Source organism: Vicugna pacos, chromosome 23 (genome assembly GCF_048564905.1).
Source record: "Vicugna pacos chromosome 23, VicPac4, whole genome shotgun sequence".
NCBI classification, from domain to species: domain Eukaryota; kingdom Metazoa; phylum Chordata; class Mammalia; order Artiodactyla; family Camelidae; genus Vicugna; species Vicugna pacos.
Genome location: NC_133009.1, coordinates 2,832,186 through 2,852,291, shown reverse-complemented (window position 1 = coordinate 2,852,291; position 20,106 = coordinate 2,832,186). Strand labels below are relative to the sequence as shown.

Below are 20,106 nucleotides of genomic sequence, written 5' to 3'. Positions count from 1 at the left end.
AAACTTTCAAAATATTTGTTGTCTACTCAGATAATGAGGGAAAAGTGAGAGAAGACTAGCAAATAAAAGAAATGCAGCCATCATAATTGTTTCTGTCTTTACTTGAACAGCCTTTTAAAAATTAACTCCTTTACTGACCACTGTGAAAGGACTTATCAGGAGTGCAGCTGGTGGTGGAATTCAACACTGGACTGAAGTTCAAGGTACTGTGTAATTCCTGGGTTTGGCTAAAGCATACATTATCTAGGAACAGCCAGTAAATAGCATCCTAGTGCCTGTTTGACTGAGAAATAGCAAATAGACTATGACAGCAGATGTGTTTTCAAACCTGGAGAAGAGCTGGCGAGAGCATAACCAGTGCCTTACAGCTCCTTGCAGTTTCCTTCCAATCGATAAGATGTATCAGATTGCATTGATGCCATTGCATCCTTACACATTTATTAAGAACTCTGAGAAATGTGAAGGAAGTAGCAATCCTGAAACACGTACCTGTGGAAATAAGGAGAAACATGAAATCAACATGAAGCAGTCATATACAGAAAAGAATGTTTTATAAGTGGAACAAATATTCAAGCTGGTGAGGGTGCAGGCATCGGGGGAGGCCTGGTTGGTTGTTCTTGCAGCTGTCCGTGTGGGCCAGGTCATGGTGTCCCTGTAAACCTCCAACAAAACAAACACTATTCTGTTTTGCAACTTGCCATCTCTAGGTAAGTGCTGAAGTGCTGACATCCTTAAAGGTCAGAGCCCCCAAGAATAGGCTCTCTTGTATATTTCATGCTAAAGGCAACATTGTTTCCCAAAAGGTGCAGATCTGGCAAGACTAAGCCTGGAAAACAGGGCACAGCAGTTAAAATTAAAGGAACAGATCCAATATAGAGTCAGTTTGTATTCCTCTATTACAAGGTGATGGATCAGTTGCTAAAAGGGAGTGGACAGAGGCAGTAAGCAAGCCTAGAATTTACAGACATAACACTTACATCATTTGGCTGTTTGTGATGATTAAATGAGGGGAAAAAAAACCTGTGCAGATTCTACTCAAATAATAAGCAATGCATACATGGTATTTATGATTTCTCTATCACTAATTGCACTGCTGCAGGAATTGAGGCTTGGGGAGGCTGAAATTAAGTACTAAGCCTGCCAGTGGCCTGGCTGTGACTTAGGGGTGCACTTGCTATATCTGGATCCATGATGTTTCCTGCAAACAGAAAGGCAGATGTGAAAAGAAATGATGAGTCTGGCAGGAAGTCAGTGGTGTGACAGTGAAATGAAATGAGGAAAGCAGAAATAAAGTTGACTAAGTAAAAGAGGGGAATCTGGAGACAAACTTTGAACGTCAGGTAGGAGTCACTCTACGTTCCAAGCCGTAGGACAAATGGGGTCTTAGTACTTAGAGCAGCAGCTGCCAATTTTTTCTTTTTTAGCATGAAATGAACCACCTCTCTAAGGAAATCTTTACCAGAAACATAAACAATGAATACAGTTAAGAGTTGAATGTTTGTATATGAAGAGGACAGAGTTCTTTCTGCTGCTACTCAGTTAGTGAACTGTCCTTACACGCAAGTGAGCAAACTGAGTAACACACTAGGTTAGTGATGTGACTCGGGATAAGACTCACTTCTTTCCTGACTCCTGAGCCAGTGCTCCTTGTGATTGACAAGGGCTCTTCTAGGAAAAATCTCAGTTCTTGGGCTGGGAGGGAGAAGAGGAGGATAAGTAGTGTGAATAAAATGGCACCCCCTAAGTCTCCTGTGGACACTCTGCATTTTGTGTAAGGAGTGGAGGTGGCGGTGGGGTTGTTGAATAGCAAGGCTGACCTCTCATCATTCACAGAGTGTTATTGTCCGACTATCAATTTGAAGCTATGCTATTTGCAAAAGTCCTAAAATGAGGCAGCCGGCCTCTGCTTTAAAGTCCCAGTAATAGGAAGCATGCTTTCATTGTAACTTTTTTGTAGGTTGCAATAGTAACTTTCCTGAAACCCTACATTATCTCTTCTCTTTTCCAGTTGTAGAACATAGCAGTTAAGCATTTGAGCTTTGTGATCAAAATGCCAGCTCGGTAGCACACTAGCTGTATAATCTTATGCAAGAGAGTTAACTTACCAAGACCTCAATTTCTCTTCTTTAAAATGAGAAAAGTAATGGTGCCTGTTTCATCTGGTATCATGAGGTTTAAATGTGGTAATGCGTATATCATCTTTGACACTGCCTGGCAACACATTTAGTGAACCTAATTATTGAATTGTCACTACTGTGTTCCAGCATTCTTTGCTCCTTGTAGGGAACAGAGGAGCTGAAAGGAAGGACCTGGACTGATTCAGGTTTGAGTCAATTATGTTGTGACCTGGGTCTTTGCTGAATCATCATACTTTGTAATTTTCATCAACGGACACTCTATCAGTCAGGGGTGATGTTATCACTAGTTTTTGATGTATTTTGATCATTTAATATTTAGGAGTAAAGCACAAAATTATCAAAAAAGTGTCACACTGCTTGAAAAAGAACCCAGAAGAATTATCCACTTCATGTTTGTTGAAGTTATGACAGGATAATATATTGTAACATACCTAGCACAGAGATTGGTAAATGACAAAATCGCAGTGTAATTATTAGAGAAGCAATACTGATGCTTGAAGGCACTGATTCTGGAGTCAGAAAATATGGTTCACTTTCTAGCCTCACTACCGACTAGCTGTGTAACTCTGGCTAAGTTTCCCGAACTCTGAGAAGCAGTCCCCTCATCTGTAAAGGAGTCAGTCATAGGGCTATTCCAGTGCCTGAAGAAAGGTAGGTGCTTTAAAATGCTGGCTATAAATGATAACAATAAAAGGAGGAAAAAGGTATTTCACATGGAAGCACCATTTAAAGAGAGAGAAGAAAAGACCTGGGGGGAACATAGCTTTATGAACTAGCTCTCTTTTAAGCTGTTTATTTAGCCTGTTATTAAAGGCCAAATGCTTAGATGGTGAATAAGTGGGGAAAAAAAAAAAAAAAGAAAGAAACATAAGTTCCCTGAGTTCCTGGAAATACATGAAGCCAAATAATCACTAATTATAAATTGTATGCTGCTCTTCCAGGTTTATAACTCTCAGCTGGAGATTATGTCATCATCCGATACGTAGAAAATCAAAACAATGTGACTGAATTCATCCTTTTGGGCATCATGAAGAATCCAGAGCTGAGGAAAACACTGCTGTGTTTCTAATCATGTATGTGTCCACTGTCTTGGGAAACCTCCTCACTGTGGTAACCACGGTCACAGATCAGAGTCTGAGGTCACCTGTGTATTTTTTCCTTACCTCCTTGTCCCACATGGATGCCACCTTCTCTTCTGTCATTGCCCCCGAGATGACTGTGGATGCCCCCTCTGAGAGCACTGCCATCGCCCTCAAAGGCTGCGTGGCTCAGCTCTTTGTGGAGCACTTATTTGGTGGAGTGGGGTCATCCTTCTCATTGTGACGGCCTATGGCCGCTGTGTGGCCACCTGTGGGCCCCTGCGCTGCATGACCGTCATGAGGCCTTGGCAGTGCTGCCTGTTGCTGGGAGGGGCCTGGCGGGGGGGGGAATCTTTCCACGCCCTTGTACAGCATCTCTCCATGTATCAAATACTCCTTTGTGGCCCCAACATCACTGACCACTTTATATGTGATTTGTTTCCATTGTTGAAACTTGCCTGCATGGACGCCCACATCCTGGGCCTCTTGATCATCCTCAACAGTGGGGTGATGTGTGTAGCCATCTTCCTTATCCTCATCACCTCTATGTGGTCATTCCCTGCTCACTGAAGTCCTGCGGCTCTGAAGTTTGGCGTAAAGCTCTCTCCACCTATGGTTCCCACTCATTGTGGTCCTCATGTTCTTTGTGCCATGCATTTTCTTGTATGTGAGGCCTGTGGCCACCTACCCCATAGACAAGGCAATGGTTGTGCCCAGTTCCATCATCACAGCCATGTTAAATCCCTTGATCTGCACCCTGAGGAATGCAGAGGTGAAAAATGCCATGAGAAAACTGGGTGAAACAAGGAAATCTTTTGTTTGGCAAGTTATTGTATGCTGAGCACATCATGTGTTTCCCATAAGGAGAAGTTGTTCTTTAAGAAAGGTGTAAAAAGTAAAACTCTATTCTTCACCAACAGCCAGAGTGATCTCTTGAAAATATAAATCTGCTTTATGATTTCGGGTATTCACTGTGGAAGGATTATGGTGCTCTACTGCTTCATATCCTTCCGTGGCTCCCCATTGCGTATAGAACCTCCTTGCCTTCTCCCAGACTCCTGGTGAATCTCTCTACTGCCTCTAACTCCAATCACATCTTGAGTGCCTCCTCTGTCCCTCACCAGGCACCAGACATGTTGGGTTTTTTCATCAGCCCTTAGAGCTGATAAAGCCTTTTCTCACCCTAGTGCTGTTGCTTCTCTCTCTCTGAAAACAAGCCCTCATCTACTCAAGTGGTTGCTTGTCTCCAGCTTCTGGTCCTAGATTAAGAGATTGGCATTCAGACAGCCTCCCCCCATAAGTCAAGTCAAGATTCTTCTTCTACCATTATTCCCTATGTCTACATCTTCTTTATCTTCTTAGTAACAATGACCAAAATTATTTGTGTATAATTATAATTTGGCTTTTTTTTTTTTTTTTTACTTTCCACCTCTCTCTAGATTGGGCATCTGCAAAAGAAGAAATTTTATTTATGCATGTCATTTGTTAGGTTTTCAATAAATGTCTGTTGAACGATTATAGAATGCAAGAGCCAAAGAGTCAAATTCAAATGGTTATGGGGAAAAAAAGAAGACAATCAATTTAAAAAAAAAAGCAGAATGTGGCCATGAGAACAGAGTTCTTGGAAATGGAGGGCCATGATTATTTCATGGAAGGTACTTCATATTAGGTAGACAGAGAAAGATCCTGTTAGCAGGTAACATTTCAGCTGACTTTGAATGCTGTTGAGGTTTTCTTAGGAAAAGTTTTGAAATATATTAATAAACTTAATACTGATGAGAACGAATAATTGAAAAAAATGATGAAAAGGAAACAGTCATCTGAGAATCAGTGGGATGAAAATTCTAGAGAGTGATGACTCTAATTCAAGAATTGCCATGGCATTTCCAAGGAAATATAAAATAGCAGAATGGATGGGACATAATGATCCAGGCAGAGAGCGGCAAGGAGCAAGATCAGAGATGTCCCTATAGTCCGTCCCTCACACGTGTGTAGCTCCACCTCATTATCAGTGTCTCCCACAGTGCACCTGTGACAGTGATGCACCTACACTGCCACGCCACAATCACCCAAAGGCTGCAGTTTACCTTGGGGCTGTGCATTCCATGGGGTTGGATAAATGTGTAACAACGTGTATCTGTTACCATGATATCATAGACAGTATTTTCACTACCCTAAAAATAGGATCATTTCTATACTCCCCAAACACAGAACATAGTATTTCCTTTCATGCAATATTTAATCCTCAATAAATTCTAAATAAAATGTCTCACACAATTTAGTGGAAGGAAAGTAACACTTTAAGTGAGAGCTCCCTGTGGCTTTCACCGTGAGGGTCATCAGCTCATACGTACCACAAAACCAGATGTTTCATAAACGTCACTCTTACAAGTGGCCAATCCTAGATCCTAGTCTGTGTTTCTAAATGGAGAGGACACAGTTCCGGAGTCCCTAGGGTGGGCGGGGAGGGAGCCGTGTGCTGCTGGCCCCAGAGTTCCCAGGGTGTTGGCCGGGGGTTCTGTGTCCTGGCTGTACCATTTCTTCCCAATCATCTGTCCAGTCTGGAGACACTGTATGCTTTCTTTCAGGTGTCAGTGTGGATCAAAGCCACCCAAAGGATATTTGCATGAGAATCTGTGGAATGATTCATTAGCAATGGTCATTGTAATTTTCCTTTTAAGGCTTTGAAATGTCTTTCGCTGATAAACTAGTTCTGTTAAGCCTTGACGCCTTTTCACATCGGTTTCACCCAGTCCTCCCTCTGTGACTACAAATTGGATTCCCCACCCCCTTCCGTCTACACCTCTCCTATCACTTGGGCTGGGCAGTGTGGTTGAAAGGACAGCCTCCCGAGAGGGACAGTCTTCAGCAGCCTGTGCCTCTTTGCCAGACGGTATTTTATAGCAGGAGATCTTCCACCCTCTCTCATGGGCTGTCTGCTTTTTGAAATTCCTATGGTGGTTCTTTTCCCCCCAGTTCTAGTTCTCTCTCAGTTCCAACGACGCTGTTCTCTCCTTACAAACAGAACATGATCTCACACTGGGCAATTCTCACGTGCCTTTTCCTGATCGTCCAAAACACCTTCGGGGATGCTCTCATAAAGGGCACAGGGAGAGTGCGGTAGCAGACAGATCATGTGCATGTGCTGAGGCTGCCATTTAGCACCCAGGAGACACTCTGCAGCCCTGGGTCCTCTGGAGGATGTCACATATCTCCATGAGGGGGCAGTGGTGGGTCCCCTGGGCAGCTGTCATGGGCCGCAGAGTAAACTTACACTGACCGACCCTTTGCCAAAAATAAAGCCTGTCATCATACTAGAGAGGTATGTGGAATGGAACCATATGTGGTTACAAAAAACAAATGAAGATATGTTAATTTTGCAAATTTTATATGTGAACCCATTGCAGAGATGTCATCTTCCAGGGCCTTGGAGGGGACTTAGATGGAGTGAGGAGCCCTGAGATTTCAACTTAGTGAGTGTCCTGGGAATCCAGCTCAGTGCCAAGGGAAAGGGCTCAGCCACTTTCTGCCCCCAGAAGGTGTATTTCACATTGGCTGGTACTTCCTATGTTCCAGCAATACCACTGCTGGGCACCTATCTGGAAAAAACTGTAATTTGAAAAGATACATGCACCCCAGTGTTCACAGCAGCACTATTTAGAATAGCCAAAACATGGAAGCAGCCTAAGTGTCTATCAACAGATGACTGGGTTAAGAAGTTGTGATATGTGTATGTATATATATATATATATATATGTATATATATATATACATACACACACACACAAACACAATGGAATGCTACTCAGTCATAAAAAGAATAAAATAATACCATTTACAGCAACATGGATGGACCTAGAAATTATCATACTAAGTGAGGTAAGACGGACAGAGAAAAAAATACCAGATGGTATCACTTATATGTAGAATCTAAAATATGATACAAATGAACATATTTATAAAACAGAGACAACTCACAGACATAGAAAACAAACTTTTGGTTACCAAAGGGGAAATTGAGTAAGGGAAGGATAAACTAGGTGTTTAGGATTAGCAGATACAAACTACTATATATAAAACAGATAAATAACAAGGACCAATTGTATAGCAGAGGGAACTATATTCAATATCTTGTAATAGCTTATAATGAAAAAAAATCTGAAAAAGAATATATATATGTATATGTCACTAAACCACTCTGCTGTACACCAGAAACTAACACAACATTGTAAAGCAACTGTACTTCAATTAAAAAAAGAAAAGAAAGAAAATGGCTGGTACTTGTGTGCGCACCATTTTGTGCTGTTGAAACTTGAGATGACCACTCCCGTTTGTGAGGAATTTTAAATGGTAGGACTTGGTCCCGTGCAGATGGAGGGAGCTGGGTCTGTATTGCTGTCTTCATTCAAGGGAGGACCTCCTGCTTATGCACAGCATCCCCAAGAAAAGAGACACACATCTTGTTCTCATACATACAAGAGAAGAGGGTGAAGAGGCAGTGGTGAAAAAAAATAATAATAAAGCGAAAGGGAGATAGGGTTGCACTGGGAGGTCCATTCTCAAGGCTCAGGAAGATGCTGTGACTGGCAGGTGAGTGCTGGGGGCCTGGCAGAGAGGTGATGAGATGTCTTCAAGTCCTGGTTTTGTCATGTTGAGGAGTTAGTTATGTATGTCACTTTCCTGGGCCATGAAGTCCTCAGCAGAAAAATGGGATCCTTTAGACTCTTCTGGCTCTTTCTTATGATTTACAAATTCTTATATTTGGTTTTCTCTGTCTCACAGCCTGTCCCAAAGATTCCATCCATATCTGACTTATCAGAGATGCTGGGATAATTTTGAATTTGCATTTCATGGGATGTCTTGGAGGTGAGGATAAGCCCCTTTTAAATACTCGGGGTGCTAGAGGAATTCAGGTGGCATTCCTGGGAGAGACATAGACTAGGGCAGTGTTGGATTTTTCTAGTGGGTTTTCATGTCTTTAAACCTTCCTTATTGGGACTGTTTTAACGAAGAGTCTGGTGATAAGGGAGATGCTGGCTTGGGATAGTGCCATTCCTTGCTAGGTCCTTTATGTTAAACAGAGGCTATCAAAGGGGATATTCAGTCCTGGCTTCAGTATTTATTGACTAAACATCTAGAGTGCAGCTGGTTGTGTAGTGGCCCTTAAAATACCACGTGTCCATGTGTCTGTAAGTGTGTAATAAAACTGGGTGTTAAAAAGTACATGAGCATGTGTGTTATTCAATGACATATCTGGAGATTAAATTAAAAAGTAAATTAATAATCAAATAAGCATATATGCTATTTAGTAACTCACTGTTTAGTAACTCTGGCCCTTTTAAAGATTCATAAGAGTATTTTAAATAAAATATTGTTACTTAATGTTAGTAGAGTAACAAATTTCTATGGTTCTTTAATTGTATGAAGTGATAATACGCAGTCAAAATACAAAGAATATAAAAAGTTAATGTATATTAAAGAATTTTTATTCTTCATTTTGGCTTGGTATAGCAAAATGATAGAAAAAAATTGCCCACTTTTGAATTATTTTGCTTATTTTAGACTCCAGAATTATGGCCAGTAATAACTTAGCTTGGATGTTTATTAGGTGCTTACTTTTAGCATTTACTTGAGCTAATGCATTTTGTTTCCTTTGTAATAAAATTATCTTCGTATAATTATTCTATTATAATATGTCACATTGATCCTCTTTAAAGGAAACATATAAATTATTTTCCACTATGAAGATTAACCCGAGAAACATTAATTAAATTGGCTCATCTCACAATTGATAACATCACTGCAATTTAATGAACTTACCGGGTTTCAAATGCTCTGTGGAAATGGGAAGTTTTGATGATATTTGATGCCTTCAAGTAGATGGCTGAACCGAACAGAGCTGAGTGCTGAAATGAGATACAATCAAAATGTGTGTTTTTAAGGGGCTCCTTTGGCTCAAAAGAGCATAATGAGGAATTTCAATAATGTAACAATTCATTTTTTCCCTCTTTTCTTCATCTTCATGGAGATCCCATGTCTTTTCTCAAGGAGGTTGAACATAGCAGCTCAGTTTGCTTATTGCTTATAAGAGGGGAAGTAGCTTTAAAGTGGCTTCTAGCTGGAAATAGTCTGTTCCCTAAAAAGCTAACCGATTTTACTTCTTTACATAAATATTCCAAAAGCACCACAGAAGCATTATACAAAGCCATGTTGATGTGTGAACATACTTTAAAACCCTGAAGTTACTTTGAAGTGTTAGTTATAATTATTACTGTTTTTCATCCTTTGAATTGTTACCATGAATCACATCTAACCTATTCATTGTAACCTCACGTCAGACTTTCAGTCTGGGTTATATTATTGAGAAGTCTGTACTGCGGAGATGAGGGTTCTGATTCAGGGTCAGTAGGACGTGCTCTGACCGCTTCTTCCCTCAGTGGTGATGGTTTTAAGCTGATTTGTTAACATGCTCTCACCCTCTCTCATTGGTTCCAACCAGGGGCCGTATTTTGAGACATTCTGGGTTTTCACAGATGGAGATGGAGGTGCTGCTGGTGTTTAGTGGGTGGGGGTCAGGGGTGTTGCTAGCACCCTACAACACAGTTCAGCCTCCCTCAGCAACGATACATCCAACCCCAAATGTCCACAGTGCCACAGCTGAGAAACCCTGCCTGTGTCCTCAGGATGAACAGTGCATCTCTTACCAGAAGTCTGCTCACGTTGCTCTCGGAGGTAGAACAGATTTTCCCAGCATGCGACACATTGTGCCACTTCGGGTGGCAGCCCTCAACCTTGATCTCAGAAGTAATGCAAATGCCATGTGACATGTTCTCTTCAGATAAGATTCTGTTTTCAAGACTTTCCCATTTTGGGGGGTGCAGGGGTAGCCTTTACTTTACTAATAATTGCAACATACAGAAGATATAAAGCTTTTATTGCCGTCAAGTAAAGATGGAAGGTGGCTGTTACAGTCTACCTTTATGTTCATGCTGAGAAGTGTGATGTCATTTCAAGTAGCCTCTCTCAAAGCACTTGAATGTACTAGCAGCAAACTGCTAGACCTACAGAATTCAGGTCTCACACGCCTGGAGGTGTCTCCCGCGACTGTCCCACGCTTATGACTCTTGTCCCCGAAGTCAGCAGCTGCTCCTCTGCTCTTTACTAACTTGGAAAGTAGAGTCTGTGATAGACATCACTTATCACAGTGCCCTCCTTCCCCAGGTAAGGGTTCCCGTAAGTCTAGAAGCCTAGGTATAGCTAGAGATACTCTTGCCTCTTTTGCAAAAGTAAATATGGGGAGTTTTAAAACAGTCAATCTTTTTCCAAAATCAGAGGGACTTCATGAAAAGTCTTCCTGTATTGGAAGGCCAGTAGTCAGAAATCTTAGGCAGTTCGTGCTCTGCTGACCTTTACCAAAAGCCTTTTGGGTCACCCTTCTGGGTCAAGTGGCCACGGGCATTCCTTCCACCGCTGGGCAGTTGGACATGTTGACCCCCCCTCCATTGATGTGAGGTTGCACACACCTCTCAGGTACTCTTCTGCCTCAATGCACTTCTCCCACAAGGAACCCGGGCTTGCATGTTGAGGGACTTGTACTTGAAGTTGAGTCTTCATAATTATGGTATGAGAATGGAAGGGCCAGATTCAGTCATGCAACGATGGATTTAAGCTTAAAATCATGGTCACCTGTATCTCAGGGTCATACATCATTTTGCTACATTGATTGATTAGCAGAGAATCTGGTGATTACAAATTGCAGACACACCTCCTATTTTTTGTTTTCATGATAAAGGCCTTTCCTGGATAACATATGCACTGTTAGGAATGAATAAATGAGTGCCAATTCTTGCATGGGTACGTCTAGAATTTATGTGTTTTTCAAGAGGCCATTTCATCTTCAAGAGGTCATTTTTTTCCAGGTGACAGACACAGAGAAAAAAAGTGTTTTGACTGCCCTATCAAGCAGGAGATAACCTCATTGTTTTCATGCATCTTCTAGATTTATTGCTTGTGGGTGGTTAAATATGCTGCCTGGAAAATAGTTATTCCAGAATTAACATGAAAGCAGAAACATTTAAAGTTCTTTAGAAAGATTTCGCATTTTTACGCGGCCAGTGTCTTTTTCTGGACTCAGTGTGATTTGAAATAATTTGCTGTCATTGGCCAGTGGTCCTCAAGTTCAGCCTGCATGAGCATCACCTGGAGTCCTCATGGACACGTCCTCTTGGGTGCTCCTTCAGACTTACTTAGTCCCCATCTTGGTGGGGGGTGAGGAGGAGCCCAGCCCACACTCTGAAAAGGACTGGGCTCATGCTCAGCCTACCAAGTGGGAGAGACACACCTGACAATGTGCATCTCTTCACAGTGGGACAGGTAAAGATCGCTGCATTTTTAACCTACATGACTTTCATTTTGAATTGTTCTTAATATAATTATATATTGGTAAATGTATAAACATAAAAGCAACAATATTGAGATATAATTCACGTGCTATACAGTTTACGTATTTGAACAATTCAGTGGTTTTCCGTATGCTTGCAGAATTGTGTAGTCAGCCATCAGCACAATTACATGCGATTTTAAACACCACCCCCAGTAAAACACTGTGGGCGTGAGTAGTCACTCCCAGTTCCCTCTCATCGCCCCAGTTCTGGATAAGCCCTCATCTGTTCTCTTTCCTGGGTAGATTGGCTCCTGCTGAACATTCCATTTAAATGGAATCATATATACATAGTTTTCTGTATTTGGCATCTCTCACTAAGCATAATATTTTTAAGGCTCATCTGTACTGTAGCAAGTATCTCATCAGTATTCCACCCTTTTCATTACCAAATAATATTCCATTGTGCATTTTCATTTCATTTACTCATTCATGAATTAAAGGGCATGAGGCTTGTTTCCACTTTTTGACTACTATGAATAGTGCTGTTACTAACATTTATGTACAAATGTTGGGTGGTATGGATGGAATTATAAACCTCTTGGACTTAGTTTATCCTTAAAATTTTGCATTAAAGTTATTGTAGAACCATCTGTTATAATATGAATATAAACTCTGTTTTGGCGTGGGTCCACATTGCAAATTCCTGATGTAATAAAACTCAAGTGTCTGACATGAAGACTGCAACAGCAGCACGAATCCAGAGTGGTGCCTTTCTGGAACGCTAAACACTAACCTTAAATCCGCGTGGGGGCGATGTGGTTAACACTTTTGAGGAGAGATGAGTCGGCTGCCCCCACACATCCACACCATTTCTGTCACTCTGTCAGAGTGACATTCTGTGGGCACATGGACGTAACCAGGTTCTGTATCTAGTATTGGAGGTGGCATCTCTCTGGGCTTGAAGAAATCCACGAGGTCTCCAGTCAAAGAGCGTGTGTATTTGTATGTGTCCGTGTGTGTGGTTTGCTTTTTCATCTTCTGATTTTCGGGTCTTGCACTTTGTGTTTGTAATATTCTCTTTTTAAAAAATATTTTATTGACGTGCAGTTGACTTACAGTGTTAGTTTCAGGTATACAGCAAAGTGATTCAATTATACATATATATACACATATTTTCTCAGATTCTTTTCCATTATAGATTATTATGAGATATTGAATATTGTTCACCATGCTGTATAGTAGGTCCTTGTTCATTGATTTTATATATAGTCACGTGTGTCTTTTAAACCCTAACCCCTAATTTATCCCTCCCTGCCCTTTCCCCTTTGGTAACCATGGTTTGTTTTCTAAGTCCGTGAGTGAGTCTATTTTTGGTTTGTAAATAAAATTTGTATCTTTTTTTAAGATTCTACATATAAGTGATATCATATTATGTTTGTCTTTATAATATTCTAATGGAGTGAGGAAGGATGACAGTTGTTAAAGGGGTTAATTTTCCAATGCATATTGTCTTTCTTTTAAAAAGATCGCTGGAGTAATTGCATCCACCTTACAGAAAAGGGAGAAAAAGGGGATCACAGGAAATAAAATAGTCTAATGAGAAGATGAATGTTAGGATCACTATTCTATTTCACCGAACACTTTCCTGAAGCCTCTTTTCCCCTCTTCCCACACATCTGATTATTATCCCCTCATTTACCAAAGAAGAATTGCATAGTTGGCGATGTACTGCTTTTCCTTCTTTGCTCTGTGTGTGTGTGTGTATCTGTACCGGTTATGTTTACAATGACTTCAGATTCATCAAATATATTATTTTTTATTGCTTTCTTGCCTGTAGAATTCCTTTCTCTTTGGGATTCCCTGTGTCTGAATAATCTGCTTATTTCCAGTAATTACTTCTCCCAATATACAAATGCTTATTTTTCTTCATATAAGCTGATCTACTGAAGTATCATCTTGAAGAATAGTGTTGGAGAAAGTACAATCCTGTTACAATGAGAAAGCATCACTCTGCCAATTATAATGACATTAGAAAACTGTGTTTTTGAACTACTGGTCTGGGTCATATTCAGTGATTTAAGTTTTTAGGGACTGTCTCTACCTGTTGGTTTCTTTCTGGAGTAGACATTGTAGCTATGACTTACAGAAATAATCAAGATTAGTCATGTTCTGCAAAAGCTTTCTCATAGAGACTTTTGATAGAATGAGCTCTTTACCGGACTAGAATAGCAAATGTCTCTTAATAGCCCAACAAGTTTCCTGAATTGAGAAGCATTAATTTCAAAGTTCTACGATTTTATTGCAAGCAGAAAAAAAAAGCCCCATAAGTAGTATCTTCAATGTTTCCAATGTGATGTTTTACAGGTTCCTTTTGCTAATTAAAAAGTCTGAGCAAAAGGCTATGCTTTGCTCCCCACCCCCTTAAAGCAACAAGTGAGAGCTGAGTCTGCAAGACAGAGAAGGCTCAGTGTCTCACCGCTTAATTGAATTGATTCGGTCGGGCTATCGGTGTGGTGGGCAGCCGATTTACAAGTGCCTGATGTCTGTCGAGTGCAGGCAGAAGGGGGCTTGCCCTGCCCAGAGGGCTTTCTGAACTGGCCTCTCTGCCTCCCTCCCTCCCTCCCTTCTGTTGGGAGACCTCGCTGAAAACAAACAGATGCCTGCTGCCAAAACGCAGGACTTAACCTGACCCTCCACCAGCTCACAAAGGAGGGCTTTCAGGTCCCCAGGAAAACAGCCCTTGCATTTTATCAGGCCATGAAATTCGGAGTGAAAAGCCCTGCCTCTGGCTGCCTAGCCATGCAGGGAGCGGTGACAGTGCTGCGGGAGGACCATGCAGGCAGTGGTGATGGTGCTACGGGAAGGTGGGGAAGACGGGCCAGGAGGATGGACAAAAGGACAAAATGACAGCGCACCAAGGGGCCTGCCCCCCTTCTCTGACTGCTAGGTCGTCTGTAAATTCCTGAGAAATGATCCTTGTCCACCAGGCACAAGCTCATTTTGTCTTCCCAGCTTACTCTGGGTGTGGATGGGCTGGAGAGGGTACTGGGAGCCATCTCTGCACATGAGTGTCCCTGGTCTGCCTCATTAGCAAATGGCAGCAACTTCATTTCCAAAAAATAAAAGCAAGAGAAGGTCATCGCTTCACGAGAAGGACTTACTCTGCTGGACAAGTCTTGACTCTCTAGGAGGAATGAGCAGACTGCATTTCCTGTAGAAGGGACCCTTCTGTTTTGCTTTGCTGTGCCTCCTCTGAAATACGGTCTGTATATGAGTCAGTCGCATTTCCTATGCACAGTTCATACACTGGGTACGAGTTCATACTGTTTTGCAGAAACATGTAGAGATTTGCAAGCATATGAAAGAAACAGAGGAAGAGCGTCGCTCACTGTGTAAAAGTGCACTTATTAGGTGCCACCAGGAATCAGTCAGACGTGCTTGGCCCTCCGTGATGTGGTTGCATTACCATCGCTGAGCAGGTCTTGGCTGAGTTCACTGCTACATTTTCAGCAGATTCAACGTGTTTTAGGTCAGTCTCATGAACTCATAAATGGACAACAAATTGAATTGGGCAGAAAATCATAAAACCTGTGGGAGAAATACTCTTGGCTTTATTATAGAGACAGCAGTTACACTGCCCAATGGAGTCGTCTGCCATTACCCTGAGCTGCCTGCTCAGATTTATTGGGTTTGTACATCTTATCTAAACTTTCCTAAATAATTTTATGTGTGAGGGAGACTATTTTTAAGCTCCCCTAAAATGGAAGAAAGCAGGCTTCAATATACCAACTATGTCATAAATACCACATGTGTCTGTAATAATATAGGAGTGTCTGACTCTATGTTCTTTTCAAGTGCATGAAATCTTTCTTAGGAATTTTACCATTTCATAAGGCAGCTCTCTCTCCCAGGCTGTATTTATTAGGTCACTAAAGGACTGGTTCTAGAAATGTCCCTGGATATTTGGAGAAACAGAAGCTAGATCATTTGTCTCTGATAAAGGGAACATAAATTTCTTCAATAACAGAGTTATTTTCTGTCCTCTGTTTTACACTTTGACATCATGCCTGTGATGCTTCTGGAAACACATTCAGCAATTACTCTAAGGCTCGCTAAGATCCCAGATTCTCTTTGCTCAAAAGCTACAGCTTACTCTGAGTAGCCTGTGTGTTATAAATCACAAACACCTTTCATTTCACAACCCAGCAGAAACCTTTGGGGTGGATCTACATTGCTGAAATTTACAGCTTTATTTTCATGCTTCTAAAGATCAAATCTGACACGAACATCCCACTTGCTTTTGTTCCTCACTCTCTTCCTGCTCATTGTTCTGTTTTCTGTCTAGTCATCCCTTCACCCAGGGAGCTCTGGCCAACTCCATGCCAGAGGGAGGTGGTCGCCACTGGTCCTTCTCTCCTTTTTCTATAGCATTGATCCCATGTGTCATAATGGCTTGATTAATTTTGCCCTCCAGCACACTTAAGGTTGAAGTAGGCAGACTGTCTGTCTTACGTGTCCATGTTTTCCCTGTGTCTATGTTTTCCCCATGTCTCTCAGAGTGTAAGACGCATAGATGTGGCTCAACAAATACGCATGCTGGGAAGGTAGAGAGGTAACAAAGTGAAGGCCGTTTATAAATTAACATGGGTGACACAGCAGACAATCAGAGAAGCCGTGGCTATATTCTTCACATTTTTGATAGCATAGGGGTTAAATTTGAATGCACATCTGTCATCTTTAGTCCCTTGTGTCAGCCAGCGTTGATGAAGGAAACAAACTGCTCTAGGTACATAAACAGGAAGGAATTTAATACAGGGCATTTGGTGCTCCTAAAATGACTGGAAGTGTTGAAGGAAGGGGCTCTATCCAGACCTGCAGAAATGACTCCAGTGCACTGTAGAGCTGACCTTCTCGCTGGCTCTGAGGCCTCTCAGGAACTATTATCTCAGAGCCCAGCATCCCCTCCAGTGAAGTCTCCCCAGGAGGCATCCAGGAAGCTGAGGACTTGAGGACTACAGGCAGAAAATCTTTCCTCTTCCACTGTGTTTCTGAACAGCAGACACAGTGAACACGGGACAGGCAAGGAAAACCCCTTCTGCTTCTCTTCTGCCTTCAAATGCTGCATCAGTGCGTTCATTAGCATAGCCAAATTAAATTCAGAATCTTAGTGATAAGGTCATCTGGGAAGTGTACTTTTTATTCCCTTTCCCACTAGAGGGAGTGTATGATGGATGCTGAAGGCAAACTCTTGTACTTTCTTTTAACACTCTTAACTTGTCCTCTCCAATTTGGTGGCCACTAGCCACATATGGCTGTGCAAATTTAAATGAATTAAAATGCAGTAAAATTAAATGTTTAGTATCTTGGTTACACAGGGCAGATTTCAAGCCCTCACTGTATTATAGGTCATGTATGTCTCTCATCTCTGACCTATGGCTACCATATTGGGCAGTGCACGCATACAGCACTTCCACTCATGCATTATTGAGTACCACTACTCAAGATGATGCAAAATGCCTTCTTCTTCTGCACTTTTTGGTTCAGCAGAGCAACCGATGATTGAATAAAGGAGTGGAAAAAGTGAGCCTAGACTTCATCAGATGGGGTTCAGTTTGCTGAGTTGTAACATACAAAACAAAAGGAAACTTCTTTGGTTGGTTCTTTTCTCTCTTTTTTTTTTTTTTTGGTTCTTTATACTGCTTTTATTTATTTTTTTAATTTTTATTTTTTACATTTTTTATTGATTCATAGTCATTTTACAGTGTGGTTGGTTCTTAATTGTGTGTCTCAGGTCAAAAGAGTCATGAGGGGAAATTAGCTAAGAAACCCTTGTCCGCCTTGCCCACGGTGTAAGGAAGGCTTTTCTAGCCCTGCGCAAACTCTGAATCATTACCAAACTTTCATTGTGATACAGACTTGCTAAGTTTGCACTTGCTGTTAGTTTTGACTGGGCACACAAGTCACTGTAATTGTTGCTTTATTATAAAGGACTTCCATGGGACACAAGAACCTCAGTATCACTCTTTTGGGGGTGAAGGGAGAACAAAGCTAAATATCCAAGTGAGATTGTGCAAGTTCTGAGTGTGAGTTGAAAGGCTGAATAGGTTCTATATAAATAGGGTCCCCCACCCCAACTACTCCACAGCCTCCTCCCCAGGGTTTTCTTTTCAGCTTCTGTAAAGAAACAAGTATTACGCCTCAATCATTAATTTTGAGCAGACCTCCCACATTATGCCTGCATGAATGGGTTTGTTCAGAGATGCCCTCATGTCCCAGAGGCCCTTTACTGGTGACAAAGCTGGGGTGCTTTGATCTGGCACAGGAGACAGGAAACAGGAGCATCCTCATGAGCTTTGGCTCCCCGGTCCTTTCAAGAGCATGCCGTGTGTTCCTGGAGCTGCAAGCGTCGGCAGGCGAACCCTGCAGATCCGTATTAAGCTGTCAGTGTAACAGGCTGCATCTGTGCGAAAAGGGCTGCTGCTGACACTCTGGACAATTTGACAGTAAGGATTTGTTTCTTTCCTGCATTCTTGCTTAGTACCTGCCACGATCACTCACCTCTCAGACAAGTAGATCCAATTTCTCAAAAATAATTAGCCAGAGTGTCTGTCTAGGTAGGCCCTTCTTATATATTGCTGATATAAACAATCTTACTAACCCAGAGCACAGAGTACAAATAAGATACTGAAATATTATGCTGTACACCAGAAACTGACACATTGTAAACTGACTACAATAAAAAAATTTTTTAAAAAATAGCTCTGAGAGGCTTAACATAGGGGCAAATTTGCAAAGCTGAGTGACTCCCGTGACGTATGTCACAGTTTATAAGCCCAGGAGCTCAGGGGGAAAAGGATAGCAGGCCACCCAGCTTGGGAACACGATTGACACGGCTCTCCAACACCACCAATTACACGATTTCTGAAGAATTGTGCATTGTTAAGAAAATGTGTAGGAAAAATATATACAGAGATAAGGATCAATGCTAGACTGGCCTAAGGTTTTAAATGTGGCATGAAGGGAGGGAAGTCCTAATCTCCATTCAGCTTGGGCCATGTCAGGAGGAGTCCCTTAACCTGGGCCTCAGCCACATCAGGACCCTGCTGTGAGGATTCAGTTCTGGCTTTCACCAGGGAGGTGGCGCCTGACTGTTTAAGCCCGCAGTCCGCTGTGACAGGGAACTCCCATGGAGCTGTGCAGAATCGGACAAAATGGAAGCACGAGATGGCTCTTGATTTAGCCTGAACATCTGACTAATGGTGATGACAACTTCCCTGAGGTATTTTGATTACCTGAGGGGGTCACATGGGAGAAAGAGGGGGTGGTTGATTTGGTACCTGCAAAAAAGATACAGATGCTGTGATCAAACTATAATAAAAAGTGTACGCGTGTGTGCATGTTATACCTTCTGGCCTTGAAATGACACAGAGAAATATCTTCTAGCTGTCATTGAGTTTTTCAGCACGTGGGTGAAATGCACACTTTTAGTTTTCTGGGAGGAGAGGCTGTCTGTGGACATCATCTGACTGAGCCGTCTGCTTCTGTGGTACATTTCCCACTGAGGGTCACTTCTCCACTTCTCTTTAGAAAAATGTTCACATTAGGACCTAAGCTTCCTCATCTGAGGGAGAAGAAACTTTACATCCCTGCATTGGCCAGGCACCGATGTCAGCTTTTCCTCGGGGGATTTGTAACAGAGATGGGCTGATTCTGCTGATTTTAGAATTTCTGTATGATTTTACGCAGCAAGTGCAAATACTACTGAAAGCGAATCAATGCCCAGGACATGTCATTGAATGGTCTGTGATGGCAAAATAAGTAGGTTATACTCATTTCCTATTTTCACTGTGAGAAATGCTTTGCTTTGATGTTGCAAAAAGGGTTTATTTAGGACAGAGGATGGAGGGACAGTCTCAGACATGAACTGGACCACATGGCTCATTTCCTGTGCTTTATAATTAGAAACCAAGACAGAGTCAGGATGATTGGAGTCTTCACACAACCGCCGTGGAATTACCCTGGGACCCCAGGACGCCTGGGGCTTCTCTGGCCTCAGGACCCTTAGGGTTCCTGAGACTGTGGTTAACCACCTGTTTATAGAACCTGGTAGATACAACTTTACAAAGCCTAGAAGGTTCTTTTTAAACATTGTGGGAAGACATGCTGTCTAGTCAGGATGGGGTTTCATATCTCAAGCATTTGTTTCTAAGCCTCCATTTCTTCTTACAGCTTGTTTATAGCCACTTTGCTATTTTTAAAATCACCTTTTCCCCGTAGATACGTGCCCATAACAAACCTCAAGGGTGCCTGTTGAAGAAAATTTGAGATTTTGTGTAATTTTAACATTACTTGATGTATTGATTTTTAATTTGTAACTTGATTTTAAACACTTCAGAAAAGTTACGAGAATAGTATAAAGAACTTTCGTATACCTTTCCTCTAAATCAGGGTACGGCAAAATGTGCTGACAAGGATTAGTGAATATTGTTGCCTTTCTTGGCCATGC

The 20,106-nt window shown here is 41.8% G+C and overlaps 1 pseudogene; it reads left to right on the top strand.

Annotated features, from left to right (window-relative positions):
- Positions 1 to 1,494: 1,494 nt before the first annotated feature.
- Positions 1,495 to 10,041, top strand: LOC102528683 (olfactory receptor 4C6-like; annotated as a pseudogene).
- The last annotated feature ends 10,065 nt before the right edge of the window (positions 10,042 to 20,106 follow it).